Source organism: Prionailurus viverrinus, chromosome C1, assembly GCF_022837055.1.
Source record: "Prionailurus viverrinus isolate Anna chromosome C1, UM_Priviv_1.0, whole genome shotgun sequence".
Taxonomy (NCBI): domain Eukaryota; kingdom Metazoa; phylum Chordata; class Mammalia; order Carnivora; family Felidae; genus Prionailurus; species Prionailurus viverrinus.
Window position 1 is genome coordinate 82,647,760 of NC_062568.1, and position 17,241 is coordinate 82,665,000.

The 17,241-nt window shown below is 36.7% G+C and overlaps 1 protein-coding gene across 2 annotated transcripts in view; it reads right to left on the reverse strand.

Annotated features, from left to right (window-relative positions):
- The window catches only part of ARHGAP15 (Rho GTPase activating protein 15), a 639,654-nt gene that overhangs the window by 347,263 nt on the left and 275,150 nt on the right, over window positions 1-17,241 (reverse strand). The gene's annotated exons all lie outside the window — the stretch shown is intronic.

Consider the following 17,241-nt stretch of genomic DNA (forward strand, 5'->3'; position numbering starts at 1 on the left):
GATACAGGGTCTAGATAAACAAGTAAATAACTAATCATTCCTCTCCGCCTTTCTAAAATAAATAGATTTTGTCCTATTTACAAATAGAATAAATTGAGGTACAAACACCTAGAAAACCACCACCTTAATTTCCCATCCTTCATTTTAAACCAATTGACGGTTTTCTTCCCTTTTCCTGACCCTTAAACTCCTTAAAATGTGATGAAATATGTAACCTATCCAAATTTCCATAGTAATGTTTAATTTTAACACTTGGGACTTTAAACACGTAGCACTGAAATCCTTACACAACATTTATGTTAATGGCTTGTGCAGAAGTATTTACACAGAGGAAAATGATGCTAATGGAGCCTTGTCAAGAAGAAACCAGCTAACAGAATCCCCAAGGGGTATGAACTAGACCGGAATGTGTGCCTCAGGTGACCTTGAGGGTCATCTGAACAGGTCACACTTACCTAGAGTCAAGCTGCAACAGCTAGATGTTGACTAATCTTTCCCTTATTTCTATCATTCTAATGGCTTATAATCAAATCTCGAAATCCCATCTTAAAACTCGAAGGGAACTTACGGAGCATCTTTTCAACAAGGTCCTTGTTTGACAGAAGAAAAGATTTAGACACAGAAAGATTAAGGGGCTTTCCAGGGGGCACATTCCTAGAAAAGCCTCAGGCAGACCCGGAGTCATATGGTCTGGGTTAGAGTTCTGGTTGCCCAACTTACTCTGTGTTACTTCTTAACTTTTTTAAGAAGCAATTTTCCCAGCTATAAAAATCTGATGACACCTATTTCACAGAGATATTATAAATGAGATAATACATGGGAAAACCCTGTAAACTATAATATTCCACAAATACATTATATGAGACCTTGTTCCTCAACCCACCAGCAACTTAATTTCTAGTTCCTTTATTTTTATCTATCTATATATCTATCTATATATCTGTCCATCTATCTATCTATCTATCTATCTATCTATCCATCCATCTACCCATCCATCTATCTATTTTTCTGCCTTGCTTATCTTATAGGATATCAACCATTAAATAGCAAAGGAAACATCAGAGGATCAAATTCCAGCTTTTATAGATAGAAGCAAAGCTTCCAAGAAGGGCATTTTCTTGAGCCTCAATGCTTTTTGAGACTATCTGAAATGGTTTCCCCACAGCTTGTACCCATGCCTTCCAAACAATTTTTTCTAAAAGGAAGAAAAATGTAGTAGTGGAATAAGGAATAATTACTACCACTGTGAGCCTCCATAGTCAGTCTCCACATAACATTATTATGTGAAATGCTATCTGGGCAGTACCTGAGTCCATAAAGTGTCAGGTGGCCATTTGGCAAGAAAAAAAGGAAGGAATCAGATCAACATTTTATAAGTGGTTTGCATTTTTTTTTGCACCTGTTATTCTACCATTTCTTTCAGTTATATTTCAAAACACTGCAGTTGGGATCTCCTTGCCAACCTGAGATGTGGCATAAGCCTGGATAACAGAACAAAATGTGAGAAGGTCCTTCTGTCTTTAACGCCTGTTCACCAGTGAATCAGCCTCCAATTAATCTGTTTCTTCAGTAGGAGTTTAATAAAAGTCAAGCGCACACATGTTCAGACTTGTTTACTATTGAAGCTGTGTTAACATTATCTGTCTAGCCAGGTCAAAAATCCTGTGTAATGAGATGCCAGAAACCATTTCAAAAAATTTAAGGATTTTTCTATTTATTGTAAGCAATTGATTATCTGAGATAGGGAAGTTTAAATTGAAAATGGAAGTGCAATGAGAGGGATGCTTCTCATTAAACATCACAAGGGAAAAAAGTTTGTCTCATGGCCAAACTGCACATAAAACTCAATATATTAGGTTCGCTATTTTCTATTTGTTTATGAACCAGAAAATTCAGGATCATTCGGCAACTCTTATTTCCATTCCACTGTGTGGGTGATGATCAGAATTGGCCGTTTACATTCAATCATATACAGCATTACGCTTGGAGGAAGCTCTTAACCCAATCATCTGTGCCTATGAACTGAGTGTGCCTCAGTGTTTTCTGGAGAAAATCAACAACACTGCAGATGGAAATACAGGTTGGATGCATTTACGACCAGCCGAGTTAGCAACTACAAAAGCTCAGAACTAAAAGCTTCCCAAACCCCAGCTAGGCAGCTTACTTTAAGCAATGGTAGAGACAATAAAATCCTAGGAAGCTCATTCTCTTACAGTGTTTTGGTGAAGGACATTTAACCTGTACGTGAGAGGTACATTAACTTTGCATAAACCGTAAAACAGTGTCACCATAACAAGCACCTCTGGAGTCCACAGTGGCGTCTAACAGCTCAGGCTAAGAAATATGAAATCTGATTCTTGCTCTAATCTCTACAACGGGGAAGGATAAAGTAAAGATGACTCATACATATGGGACTTTCCATACAACTTGAAACTTTTTAAAGGCAGGTTATTTAAGAAATCGCCATTCAAGGTGGAAAGCAGACATTTGAAGGCAGAAAAGAATTAATGATGACGGTTTACACTCAGCTTTCATCTAACTAATCAGAAAAAATAGTTTAGCACTATCCTCTTTTTGAGAATGTTTATAACCAATTCATTGAAGATATGAATCCATCTTTACACATTCTAAATAATTACAAAGGAATAATTATTCCAAACGAACATAAAGCATTGTGAGGTAGACATGTTAGGGAAATTTCAAATTAGTGGAAGTTTGTGGCACCCAGCACCATACCACATCTAATACATTGTAGAGGCCAGTTTTGCTTGAAGTGTAAGGATTTGTAGTGTTGTAAATTTTGCCATAACTCACTATCCATGAAAATGAAGAAAAAAAAAGTGGAGACTGCGAGTCAAAAGTTTGAGGGTCGTATTGTATTTTTCTTTATTTTTAGCCAATAGTCAATAAAGTTATAAGATCCTTGTATCTTTAAGATGTTACTTACTTTCATAGAGGTATCCCTAATATATCAATTTTATCTTCTGTTGAGTACGTGTGGAGTTTAGCAAGTTTTAATAGCAATTAAAAAATATATTAAAAATGTCTCACCCAAGAAAAATGACCAGAAACCTAAGTACTATTCACACATTCATCATACATTCTACAGTTGAAAACATACATTTATCATTCTTGCTTATTAGTATTGTCCATATTTGTCTTTGCCATCACTCTTATTCAACATTATTGTCCACATGTCAGCAATGTTCACATCACATTCACTGAGATAGAATAATTGCCCATACTATGTTTAGAGTTTTGTTGTATATGACCCCCAGCTATACTCTCTTGCCAAAAGTCTATTATCTACCTTCTTCTATCTATGGGTTGTACTTAAGTTAGAAAAAAGGTAGTCTGTGGCTACTCTTTGCAGCTCTGGAATGTTAGAAAGTATCATGGAGGACCAGAACTCCATCTTCAAGGGAATGTCAAAGACATTTCTGTGATTCTCCCATCTCCCCTGCCATCTCTAACTTCGGGTGTGTTGTGAAGTCTTGCTATGTCCCATCATCTCTGTCATTAAATATGTAAAATTATGATATAATTCAAATAGATATTCTTTACAAATTTCAAAGAAGTTCTATCCATGAGAGAAACTAGTATAATCACAATTGGTAAAGCAGTTCAGGCTACTCATGGGATATGAGATGTGGGGATGGTTCATCTTCTCCCCAAATATGCAATAACCACTTGGCTTTTGATGCACATTTGGCGGAACAACAAATACCCCAATAGAAGGGTTGTGCTCTTGGACAATTTTATTTTCTTAGAAAAAGCTCATAAAATCATTCAGGAAGCTGGCTAGCAATGCCAGCTTTGATTAAAAAAAAAAAAAAAAGACCTGAGTCACATTTTATTTAGAATTTCTACATGGAGTGTACTCCAAATACAATTGGCTCCTTTTGACTGGATCAGATGCTTTACTTGGTCTGTCATAACATCACTAAATTATATGTTACTCTAGTCAGTAGGAAACATGTCAGTGGGGGACTTCCTGCTTATGTAAACCAATAACAGGTGATTCTGTATTCTTGATTCTGTATTCCTGATTCAAGCGGACCATCAGTAACATTCCTCAGTATGTTATTGAAAATGAAGTCATGGCCCAGAGAACATCCTATGATTTGGTGTATGATACTCTGATGACATTATTTATAATGTTTTTAGTTTGTTAAAAAGGAAGAATTTTCTGAACTGTACGTTCAGAAAGTAATGATAATATAAATGTTTAGGGTTTTTGTTTCTGTTCTCCTCAAAAATAGCTGAGTAAAAAAGACTCAGCAAATTGGAAACTATGCATTATTTCACCTCCTCTTTGATGAGACCCTTAGTGAAGCATCTTTGATTTATGATGAAATTTTAGAGGAGTAAAATTCACTCAGGCTGACAACGTCTATGGTGAAGTGATAAACACCAATAGTTCTACAATATCAATTAATGCAATATGAACTAAGTGCTTGTGTCTCCTGGAGTTTTTTACTCTAGGTGCTTTGAGTTCATCTGATTCATGTTTGATTTTGTTATTAAACTGTGGTAGTTAGTAGGGGACCCAGACAGTGTCTTTCAGGCAAGGCATAGCAATCTTTCTCTCTTTTCTCTCAATCCTTCCCTGACTTATTCCCTCTATCTTACCTAAATGGTATTTTTGACCACTTTCACACTCTATCTTTTCTTGAAGATATGATCTGGGATGGAGTCTCAGAATCTTTTATCTTCTCATCACAATTTGTGGCAAGAAAAACCTTCTGACCAATAAGCTGTCTCATTTCCTTCTTGCTTAAAAATACATTTTACCACAGGATCTGAGATTTCATGAGCCCCATTTCAAAATAACAAGCATTTCAAAATGTGACACAAAATTCATATTAAAGCATAGGAGACGATTCTTTGTACTTCAGAAGTCCTTAACTAGGATAAAAAAAAAAAAATGTCTGCTCCCGAGACATGGCTGCCATTACCTGGGAATCCCTTTCACATTTTCTTTCCTACTATTTTCAGTAGATAGAAGGCAGTGCATCTGAAGTTGGTGACTTGTGGAGTATATAAGGCAGCTATAATATTTTGTAGATGTCCCTCAGGAGCCATGTTACACTGTGTATTTCACAGGTATTCTGGCCATGGTCTTCATTAGTTTTCCAGAACTCTCAACTGCAGTGTAGGATTTGTGTTTTAGAGTCTTAATGTTTTCTCCAAGTTGCCAACAAGGAAGACAGTCACTTGTGTTCTACTCTTGGCTGTCACCTTGGACATATCTCCAAGCTTTACAGACTAGTATATTTATGGCTACTTTCATCTTGAAGAGTCTACAAGTTTATACAGAATGTTAATGAGGTTGTAGCTTAAAGTTGTAGGGAAGTTGTTAAGTGTTTGTCACATTGGATGAGCAAAGAAGTCCATTTGAAAAGCACTAATTAAGTTGTCATAGTATGTACTGTATGCTTATTTAGTGATCACTGCATATATGCATCAACAATTAATAGCCTCATTTCAGAAAAGGTGGAATTTTTAGAGAAACATTTGTTCATTTTTGCTGTGTCCTAAACCACAGAAGCAGGTTTGACGTGACCCTGGTGAGTCTCACTCACCTTCTGACACATAAGAATGCCAATGCTGACAAAGATTACTGAAAAATAACGTTTGCTCCATGGACATATTCAGTGGATTGTTCTTCCTATAGTCACACTGGCTTTACGGTAACAGCAATTTGAAGTGTTTCTTTGTTTCAATTACATTCCAACCAGAAAGACAGTCCTGGGAAAGATACTTCCCTTATTAATGGCCTTCCCCCAAACTTCACTTTGCATTTCTTAAGTAACAATTAAGTAATAACATAAGATTTCTTGTAAATTACCTGGAGAGTTTTCTCAAAAGATAAATTATGGATAGATTGCATTCTTCTCAGTAATATTAATAATGATGTCTGCCTAGTGGATGAATCACTATTGGTGATATAGTTCCTAGCTCTTAGTACATATCATGCAATATTGAAAATGTCAGTACCTGGACTATAAGATTTACAATAATCTAAATCTTATAATCTAGATAAAGCAGAACAGAGGCTAACTTTGGCTGTCCATATCTTTTGGCCTCTTTAGGCTTAACTTTTTTTTTTTTTTAATTTCAGAACTCCAAAACTGAAAACAGGAACAGAGACCTTTAGAATGAAACATATATTGAATAATCTTTTTGGAAGTAATTATATAAATGTTATAATTTATTTGGTATAAAAGGGAGAAAAAAGCTAAGATGTATCTGAAAAAAAATCCTTTTTTTCATATTCCTCTCAAATATATATATATTTAACACATTCCCTATATTTTTAAGTATGACTATGAGATTTTAAGCACATTTATCTGTCAAGATTTCTATCTTGGGACATGCATCTTCAATGAGTTAGCTTAAGAATATGACATTTTCTCACTGAATACTGACAATTCTCAAATGATGACTTTTGTTGAAAACTAGACCGGTCACTCAGAGGTCGAAATCATGTCAAGGAGCTACACATGCTGTACAGAATTTTTCCTATACCCCCGAAAGCCAAAACAACAAGAAACTCTCAGTATGTTCATTAGTTTTCTATTTATGTTTCTCTAAAACCTCATCCATCTCTACTCTACTTGCTGATTTCATAGCATTACCTCAAGCTGCTGAAACAACCACATTCATCCCAAACTATCCAAAATAAATCCCATTCGTCTTCTATAAGTAGAGTATATGTGCAAGGGTTACTGTGAGCTAAAGGATATATATTGTGGGGATACACTCATGACTTAAATTGCACTATGTTCACATAATATTTGTGGGATGGAACACTCAACAGGATTTTAATGTTTTAAACCTATCAGTAATACATTGGTTGACAAGGTTTAAGATAATTCTTTCAGAAAATATAATTTCAATATATATTTTGAAAATGAAGAATGTTGAAGATGTGGACCAAGGGGCAAAAGACTTGGCAAGATAATATTTCCGCTCTAAAATTTTCATATTTATACTCTGCATTTGTTCATCTTTAACTTTTCTTTGGAATTACTGGAAAAGGAAAACTACGTAAAAATCCATACCATCCCAGAGAATAAAAGTAGTTAGTATTTGGAAAAATATAATAGTGACCGTCGGTACTTTCCTCGTATGTTCTCACAAGAGCTACATAATGTAATGGATAGGAGTTACTTTGGAAACTGACCACTCAGAGCCTGATAAGTTCCTGTGGGCTCTTGTTACCTAATTCATTCCTGTCACCTTTTTTTTGAAGCCAATGGACCTTTATTTCCCCCCCAGGAATCTCTTGGATAGCCTGTGTGTTAGTTTGTAATAATACATTCTTGTTTGTGACCTGAAGTACCACAAGAATAACCTTTCCCAGGTTCCAATGACAACATGATAAATGTCTTGAATCTGTAGTAATTATTTTTGAAATGTGAATTAAAGCAATGTTTGCTCATGATTTCCCTTAAAAAAGAAAAAGAAAATATACAATTTCAGGTTACTGTTGTGCTGGAAAACCCTTGGGCTGTTCCCAGTCTTCCTTCTCAGAGAGAGGGGTATCCTCCTTGCAGTAATGGTGGGAAGGAAATTCTGTAACCTCTGACAACCATGTGGTCAAGAGTGGATCAGGGCCATGAGAGTGTGCTCACAAGGTGGCAAGAAAGGGGACTGGTTGTAGTGGATCATTTTCTTTTGTAATTTTATAATTAGGAGTCAATTGAGTTAAGTGCTTGCTTAATGATTGGCCTCCAGACTGAAGGCAGGTTCCCCAAAACCAAGAAAATAAAAACTTGTATTGTGCAGCAGAGCATGTTTTAGAACAGGGTAGAAATCAGATCTTGCCTCACATAATGGCATAACTGTTTCTCTGTGGTGGCGTCTAACAAAGGTATCACATGGGCATGAATCAACAAGAGTAACATATTTCACTACAGTTAATTATCTTGATTTATCCCAAGAAACTAGGTTTTATTCTGTAATCTGTGAGAAAATCTGCTGTTCTAGCCCTAAATCCTTTCCTCAGCCAGGTGATTATCAACTACATTTTTGTACAGGAGGGAATTAATGCCACATACTGCCTAAGCAGCTTTGAAGGCAAAAAGGCTTGGACCTGTAATAACTTTTGTGCAGGGTATTGATTCAGAGAGCATGAGGGAGCCCACAGTCCCAGGGGCTTCTGGGGCTTTCTATGCCCTTCTCTACCTTTTGTGTTCCACCACACTTCCACCTCCACTGTGAACCCTCGCATTAACTCTCTGCAGGAGACCCCAGGTAACTCTGCACTGGTGTTACCACAGACTGAGTAAAACCGTAGGTAAAAGGCTGGCCCCACAATGAAATCTGATTTTCAAGCCAGCAACAATCAATACGGCTTTAAAATTTGATAACAAGGAACTTTGGCAGAATATAATCAAGTTTTGCTGTAAAAAGGCTGAGGCAAATTTTCTCCCGGCTACGTGGTTTGTTCTTTGATTGTGGGGTGATACTTCAGAGGGCATATGTAGTGTGTTTGCATATGTGTGCCCCTGTGCCTGTGCACGAGTAGGTGTGTGCATTTGTGTGTGTGTGCGGGTGCGTGCGTGCGTGTGTGTGTGTGTGTGTGTGTGTGTGTTTACAAGGCGGTACTTGCAAATATCTATTTAAGGGTGAATTGGAAAGCTTTTGTTGGAACTACTGAGCACACTAGGCTGAGGGCTGGGGGTAAAGAGGGAGAAGTGAAGGGAGGGGGAAGCAGAGAGAGGGGCACAGCGTATCCTGCTCCATGAATTTATTCAAAAGCATTTCAATCTGCGTGCACATCTTCATCACTTCAGCGATAATTAAATCTCAGCATCACAGGTGATGTCCTCACACAGTCTCTTTCCCGGGTTCCCACTGGGCCAATGAAGCAGGCCTCCCTGTGAGGCCTGTTAGCACAGATCAGGTGGTAATGTGGAGGGACAGATGAGCTTTAGCTGACAGATGGCAAGATGACCTGGAAAACCTGCCCCCTTTTCTAGGATCAGGCAGCAGCTGACAGGTATTATTTCATAAAATAACGTCTAAAAGGAATCGCCAGGGTCTTCGCATTAATCTGAGGCTGCAACCAGCCATGTAACGTTTATGTCAGAACAAATCTGTCTCTATGCAGGAGAGGGAAAGTGGTTTTTGATGAAGTTGTTCATAAATTTTAATATAATATGCCTGATGGTGTCAGATATAGTCTCATATCTCTTTTATATTTAAAGGCTCTAGTGAAACATAGAAATATTCAATCTTCAACAAGCTACTTTTAAATAACTAAAAAGTTAACCAAGGATACCTTACTGCCTCTTTTTTTTTTTTTGTATTTTCAATAAAGAACTGGTTCATCTGAGCTCCCTGTTTTTAAATGAAAATGATTTCAATGCCACGAAAAGCTCTTTGCCTGGGGTACCAAACAAAAGGAGTGAGGCTGTTGCAAAGTTGCTTTTATAGAAAACTTGCTTTCTGGAAAGGAGGAAACTTGCCCAAACCCACAAGTAAACAACAACGGCAGGAAGCCCCTGTCTTCTACATACATAAATAATATTTCACAACTTCTGGTGAAAAAAAAATCAACTACTAACTGGTTGGCAGAGATAACCCTTTCATTAAATGAGCTCTCCAGGCACCTGACATTTGAAAGTTTCAACCCAAATGAATATGTAGGGAATTCAACCACCTGGATGGGGTTTCGCTTTGTCTGCCCCATGTGTTATTCCCCCCAAAATGATGCAGCAAGGTACAGCCTATGACTTAATTTGCATCTACTTACTAAATAGCAAACTTACCCAATTTTGGTCTACACATAACAACCCTGTATTTCAGCATCAAACTTCCAAATCCGCCAGGGAAAAATGCTGACTTCTTTCTATTTGATTGTTATGAAACAAGAAGAACCATTTATAGTAATTATGTTAAAGGAGAGAACTTTTCCTCTTCTAGACCTTTTGTGGTATAAGATTGCCTCTTTAAGTACCTCTAAGGATAACCATAAAGTGAATTCATGAACATAACAGACGTACAAGTAACCTGGAGAGGCATGTATTACAGATATGGGACTATCTCCACACACCTCATAATCACATTTTCACCTGCCCATCTGGTACAGAACTGGGCTTATTAGTAAATGCACCAGATACAGAATCATGCCATTTTTGTGTTTCAAAAACACATACTAAACACAATTTGTAAAAACAAGTAATGCCTTTAAAAATAAAAGCAAGAAAATACAAATTTCAAGATGTTCCTTTTAAAAACTGAAATGAGTGAGGCATATGGGAAAATACCTCAATCTACTTAGATACTTTTTAAAATTTTTATTTATTTGTTTATTCTTGAGAGAGAGAGAGAAGGAGAATGTGCATGAGCAGGGGAGGGGCAGAGAGAAAGAGAGAGAGACAGAGAGAGAGAATCACAAGCAGGATCTGCACTGTCAGCGTGGAGCCTGACATGGGGCTCGAACTCACAAACATGAGATCATGACCTGAGCCACAATCAAGAGTCTGCCGCTCAACCGGCTGAGCCAGCAGGCACCCCTACTTAGGTACTTTTACAGGACTACTTAGGCGAAAGAACTCTAAACTACTGGTTTACCAAATCTTACCAAAAAAAAAAAAAGTGAATTCTTCATTTGACATGCAATAAAATAGAGGTTTAAAAGTATTCACACAGATGTCTTTATTTCATTATAACATAATCAAATTACACCTTAAAAAATCCAAAAGGCCTTTATGAAAAATCGGATTGTTCTTAATCTGCATTCAACATAGAACTAAATTACAAATTAGCAAAAAAAGTATCAAATTTAGATCTAATCATCATAAAAATACTCTTCTCTGAAGCAATTTAGACCAATACTTAAATGGGTAATTTGAAAAGTTAAGTGAGGAATTATTACAGAATTATACACACATATTACCTACCTAAATCTATTAATTAAATTAAAAACAAATACATATTTTATATAGGGCCAAAGCTTTTCTTCATATGAGGGCCAAAGTTTGTTAGATCTCTTCCATAATTCTATCTATAATACACGTAGAATTTCTATCTTTCGTCTCTTTGAAGTAAAGTGCAAATTGTGTGATACGTGCAAAATAAACGAAATGCAGAATCCTTCTGTTTTCTTAACTTTTTTTTTCAACTTTTTACAGTTGTCTTGCCCATACCTAATCTAGAGCAATTTCTTTTAGCAACTCATTTAGCAACTCTTTCCAAGGCATTTACCTTTGGTAATACCAACAATAGCTTCCTCTCTTTGAACATTCTTACGTCATCAGCTCATGTAATATTGAATTAAACCATGTATTACTATTGAATTAAGTCATGTGTTTCTATACATGAGAATGATGTAAATAGTTCTGAGGAAAAATGTAAAGATTTCTTTTCTTTTTTTCCCCCCCTTGGGTATTATGCTAAGTGAAATAAGTCAGAGAAAGACAGATATATGTAAAAGATTTCTTTTCTAAGCACCCCACTCAACTGTGAGGCACAAAATAGTTTAGACATTCCACCAGAAAGTGGAATATTAGCCACAAGACTTTAGTGTTGATATCAGTACATTTTAGAAAAAAAAGGGGGGGGGAGGAAGCTAATCTTTGAGGCATTTAAGTGAGGCTGTTTAAGAGACCCTTTTTTTTTTGTTTATTTATTTATTTTGAGAGAGAGAGCATGAGCCGGACGAGAGGCAGAGAGGGAGAGAGAGAATCCTAAGCAGGCTTCACACCCAGCACTGAGCCCAACTCGTGACTCCATCTCACAGCTGTGAGATCACAGCCTGAGCTGAAATCAAGAGAGAGTCACTCAACAGAGTGAGCCACCTAGGCTCTCCTAAGACATCTTCTGAATATCTATTTATTACTGTGTGCATATGTGTATGTATATTTTCTCATTCTTAGAAAAATCCATGGCCATTTTTTTTGTCTACTTAATAACATCCCACTTGACGATGTATATATTCTCACACCCCATGATAAGGCAAAGAAATTGGGTGGCAGTTAGGGATTCAACATTGCCCCCTCACTTTCACGGTAAGTATTAATAGGGTGTTTTATTTTTCCTATTTTGAAAACATTTTATACTGCACTCTATTCTTTTATACATCCCCATGGCCTAGCACAGCGCCTGCTTCACACGTAGTAATTAGTAGTATACACGAGCTATATGAGCTTAGGCGAGTTCTGTGTGTTAGTTTCATCTGTAAAACGTCAATGATAAAACATAAACTTATAAATTCTGTGAATTAATAAATATGAAGAGCATTGAATAGGATCTGGCCCATAATCGGTGCTCAGTAATTGATATTTACATTATCAATATTATTGCAATCTAATCACTATTCTTTTTAAGTATAAACTCATCAAAGATAAGATCTTGTTACAAATGTGAAGGAGATTCCTAACTGAGACTCTCATATCCTGTTTAATTGTTCAAAACCTCCTGATACCTATTAATGGTTGTTAAGAACATTGAGGCAAAAATTATGTTCATTCGGGGTGCCTGGATGGCTCAGTCAGTTAAGCGACTTCTTTGGCTCAGGTCATGATCTCATATATTATCTTTCTTTCTCTGACTGATTTATTTCATTTAGCATAACACACTCTAGTCCCATCTATGTTGCTGTAAATGGCAAGATTTCGTTCTTTTTCATTGCCAAGTAGTATTCTATTATATATGTATACCACATCTCCTTTATCCAAATTCTTAACATGTTTCCAGAGGTAAGGGAAATAAAAGCAAAAATGAACTATTGGTACCTCATCAAGATAAAAAGCTTCTGCTTAAGAGTTTTAAACCCCCCCCTTTTTTTTTTTTTTTTTTTTGCCTTTCTTTGCAGAGGTGTGGTTAGAACAACCCAGGATTCTGGACCTGACTCCCATTAGCTTTGAGTAGTCATGATGTGTCGTGCACAGTGCTTGACACTTTCATACATGTACACACCCACCTCATTTTTAATCCTCTAAATAACTGTATAGGAGCTCCTGGGTGGCTCAGTCAGTTAAGTGTCCAATTTTAGCTCATGTTACGATCTCACAGTTGGTGGGTTCCAGCCCCGTGTTGGACTCTGGGCTGACAGCTCAGAACATGGACCCTGCTTTAGATTCTGTGTCTCCTCTCTCCCTGTCCCTCTCCCACTTGTGGTCTCTCTCTCTCAAAAATAAATAAAAACATTAAAAACATTATGTTCATTCAAAATCCATAGATGTTCCTAAATTCCTTTAGTTAAATCAGTGAAACTCTGCTATTACAAAAATGTGTAATTTTTATGTATTTTTCATATTGTTTTTCCTATTGATTAATGTTTTGCCATTATTTCCGGTTAAATATTATATGGCAGAGTTGTGAGGTTGTTATGTATGAACTTGTGCTCTGGACCAGAAACACTCCGTGTAAAATTATAAGCTGACTTGGCCATTTTGAGCAAAGACAATGCTTGCATGAGATGTCTTTCCAGAATATTTTTGTTTGTTTGCTGATTGCCCTTTTTAGACACGTGGAAAAAAAAATATTACAAAGGACCAACCCCAGTGTATTCCTTCTACATGCTTTATTTTTGTGTAATCCGGAGAAAAGTCTAACTACTTATTTATAAGAGAATTTCTTGAACATGGCTCTTCAGTAGACATCGATTTCTTTTCTTCTTTTTTTTTTTTAAAGTTTATTTACTTTTGAGAGAGATGAAGCATGAGCGGGGGAGAGACAGAGAGAGACACACACAGAATCCGAAGCAGGCTCCAGGCTTCAAGCTGTCAGCCCAGAGCCCGACATGGGGCTCGAACTCATAAACTGTGAGATCATGACCTGAGCTGAAGTCGGACGCCTAGCCAACTGAGCCACCTAGGTGCCCCGATTTTCTCTTTCTTCTAATACAAGACAATTGCACTTTCTTCTCTTTCTTTCAACAGGTTTTGAAAAAAGTTCATTCTTCAACTGCAGAACACACTTTAAGTTAAACAAAACTTTTTGAGGTACAGCTTGTTTTCCTCAATCAGAGTAAATACACATAGCACAGTCAGCCATATCTGTTTAGCTTTCTAACAATTCTTCCTGGGAAAAACCCATGGCCATTTTTTGTCTACTTAATAATATCCCATCTGACAATACTCAGATGATCTATCAACTCTGTGTTGGTGGCTGAGTGGTTTCAGCTTGTAATACACCTCGAGAGGAATTCATCTGCATTTCCTCCCTTCATCGATAATGTGAATTGCATCATGTATGTTGTAAGGAAACCATTCATTTTTTATGCTTGGCCATAAACTACACCATGACAATGATTAGAGTTGAATATGAACATTAAGAAGTCCCAAGAAACAATAGAAAGGAAGTATTTATTTATGGAGTTCAGAGCATTAACACTATGTTCCACTGTCAAAGATGGCTGCTGAGCCTAAGATGGTCTCAGTCTGGTGCTTACAGTTCTGTCTCCTCGGGAAACCTACCCTTAATACAAGCATTAATTGGAGAAAACCTAAAAAAGCTAAATCAATGTGTACCTAAAGACATCTTCTACACCAAAATTGCTTTACTTGATTAATCAGTCTATTGATCTGGTGCAAATTAGTGACTTTTATTGAGGAGAAATATAAGGGCACTTCAAAACTATGAGTTTGGTGTCTGAGAGTCAGAAAGTTATCTTGCAGCCTAGATAATGGTTACACTGAGTGTCCCATGATTTGAGAAATGGAACTATTACTGTAATTCCACCTCCTTTAGTACAGAAAAAATGCCAAGACACATCTTGAATACATTCAGGTAATTTTAGTAATCAGTGTGCATTTTGGTGAAATGCCTGCCAGTAGGAGTGTACAGAAAAAAGGCATTTCAATGTCCATAGAAAAACTCTCAAAACATATGCCTTCACTTACAAGTTTAGCTATTATTTGGATGAAATAAAGTGAATTGTAACTTCAGTACTCTAAAAGTTGAGTGGCTTGAGCTCGGCCGTGCGGAGTTACAGTCAGGTGACACACACTTTAGTTGACCCTCTTTTTAGCTGAATCGTCTCTACCAATGTGTTTATCTTATCTTCATAGGTTGTGCATAAAACCCGATGTCCTCAATCATTGGAAATAACTGCCCGTGTCAGTCTGAAGTGGCCGGGACTGGGCAGAACTCCTCTACTCTGTGTGGTTAGAAAACACATGCCTGACCTCTGTGAGCTCTGTTCCCTCACTGTGGTTTATATAAAAACCTAAGACTGGGAGATTTCTGAAGCAACCATCGATTTTACATAGAGAAGTATGAGAAGCTCCTCTCCAGGTAAAATAAAATGGTAGCCTAGTGTTTCTATCAAACGCTTTACACTATTGGCATTTGTAGAATGAAATAAAATCTCTTTCTCTATAAAGCCATGTCTTCCTATTCAATTTTCTGTGGAATGGACATTAGGGGGGGGAAGTTTTCTTCTTTGAAGTGTTTTGAAGCTATTTTAAAATAATGGCATAAGGTATATAGCCAGACAGGTAAAGTTTAAGTCTGTGGGGAGGCAGAGTGAAAGAGTAGGCGACCTTTCAAGGGGCCTTCATGCCTTTCATTATGTTTACTTACAAATAAATCCAGATGATAGCATACACCAGAAATATGCTTCAAATACGGGTGATTCCTGAATGACGCCAGGAAAAGAGGCAGCTATTTTGGAATACCCAAACTCTTTTTCAAATTTTACTTATGCAGGTGGGTTATATTCCCCTACTATGTAGTTAGCAGCATTTTTTTTAACTCTAAAACACATAGGCCTTTTTGCCTGAGTTAAATTTGTTTCCTTAGCTGGTAAAGCTTTTCCTTTCCATATGGTCAGGATAGCTAATTTAGTTTGTCTCTGAGGTGGCCAACATTATAGTGTGGTATCATAGAATATAAAAATAAAAGAAGGTATGAAAACCTTATTCTAAAAATGAAATAAAAACAGATGGGACATACGTTTCTAACGTATTTAATTTGCATCGTCTTTTTCTCCTTTTAAAGTTCTTGTGGACCAATCTTGCAAAAAGGCAAAACAAACCCTAAACACTCCAGATCCATGCCAGCAAGCTGCCAGGCTGATCTTTTTATCTCCATCAACTCCATGAAAAAAAATCAACGAAGAGAAAAAAAATTAAAACCTGTGTGTTTAAATGTCCTGAAATTTTTAAAATAAAATTCTAAAATAAAATCCGTAGAGTATTTTTCACTTACATACTGTGAAACTATTTCCAAGTGGAAGCATAGTCATCTGCGAGGTTGAATTACCTCAGGAAGCCTAATGATGACCTTTCTCTTGTCTTACAGGGACAGCAAGAACTTTCCAGGGTGGCCTCAGAAGAGCAGGCAGGGGGCCGTGAGCTTTAGTTTCCACTCCATACCTTTTCCTTTCTTTAAAGCTGCTATAAAGACGTCATCATTCACTCTAAGACACAGTCTTGTAAATCCTGCCCCTAGATTCCCGATTTCATCAGATTTGCCCACTGTAACTTGTTTAGTAACTCAGCGTGCAATACCCTTGTGGTCTGGAACCAGCTACCATATGTGAATAAGACTAGGCCTGTGTGATGTCAAAGCAAATGAATTGGGAGGCAAAATAATTCAGACACATAATTGCTGGTTTTATCTGAACAACTGGCTTAACCATTTTTTTTTCCTACAGTTTCCTGAATCAACTTTTTTGTTGTTGTTGTTCTTTAAATCAAATCAACACACTGGGGAATTGCTTTAGAACTGCAAGGATCTGGCTCAATATAGAATACGTGACAAATTATTTTGTATACTTTTCAAATTTGGCATAATTACTTTTTAAAGAGCACTTCTACAAGAGATGGTTTGGGTCTGCCATAAGGTTACAGCTACGTTATTAGCAATAAAGGATTTCCAAATATAATTCTTTTTTGGCATTAAAACATTTTCATTTTACTACTAACCTCAAGGAGACTTTATTGATAGCTATCCATAATTTTTATTAAAGATGCATTCACATAAAAACATTGCCATGTTACTGTTATTTAAATGAGACACGATATCTACTTGAGTAAAATCTTTTATTTTCTTCAATCTTCCCATAAGAATAAATTTTAAAACTTAATAGAGGTGACAATGACAATCATAAATTATCATCAGAAGAAAACTTTGAGGCCTGGTTAGGCAAATATTCTGATAGTTCTGGCTCAAAATGGCTGTATGTATTTTAAATGTGTTCTTTTTTCCCTCCTTCACATCATTAAAAATGTTTAAAATAATTTCACTGATTACTGGAACAAGGCAGTAAATTGTGGG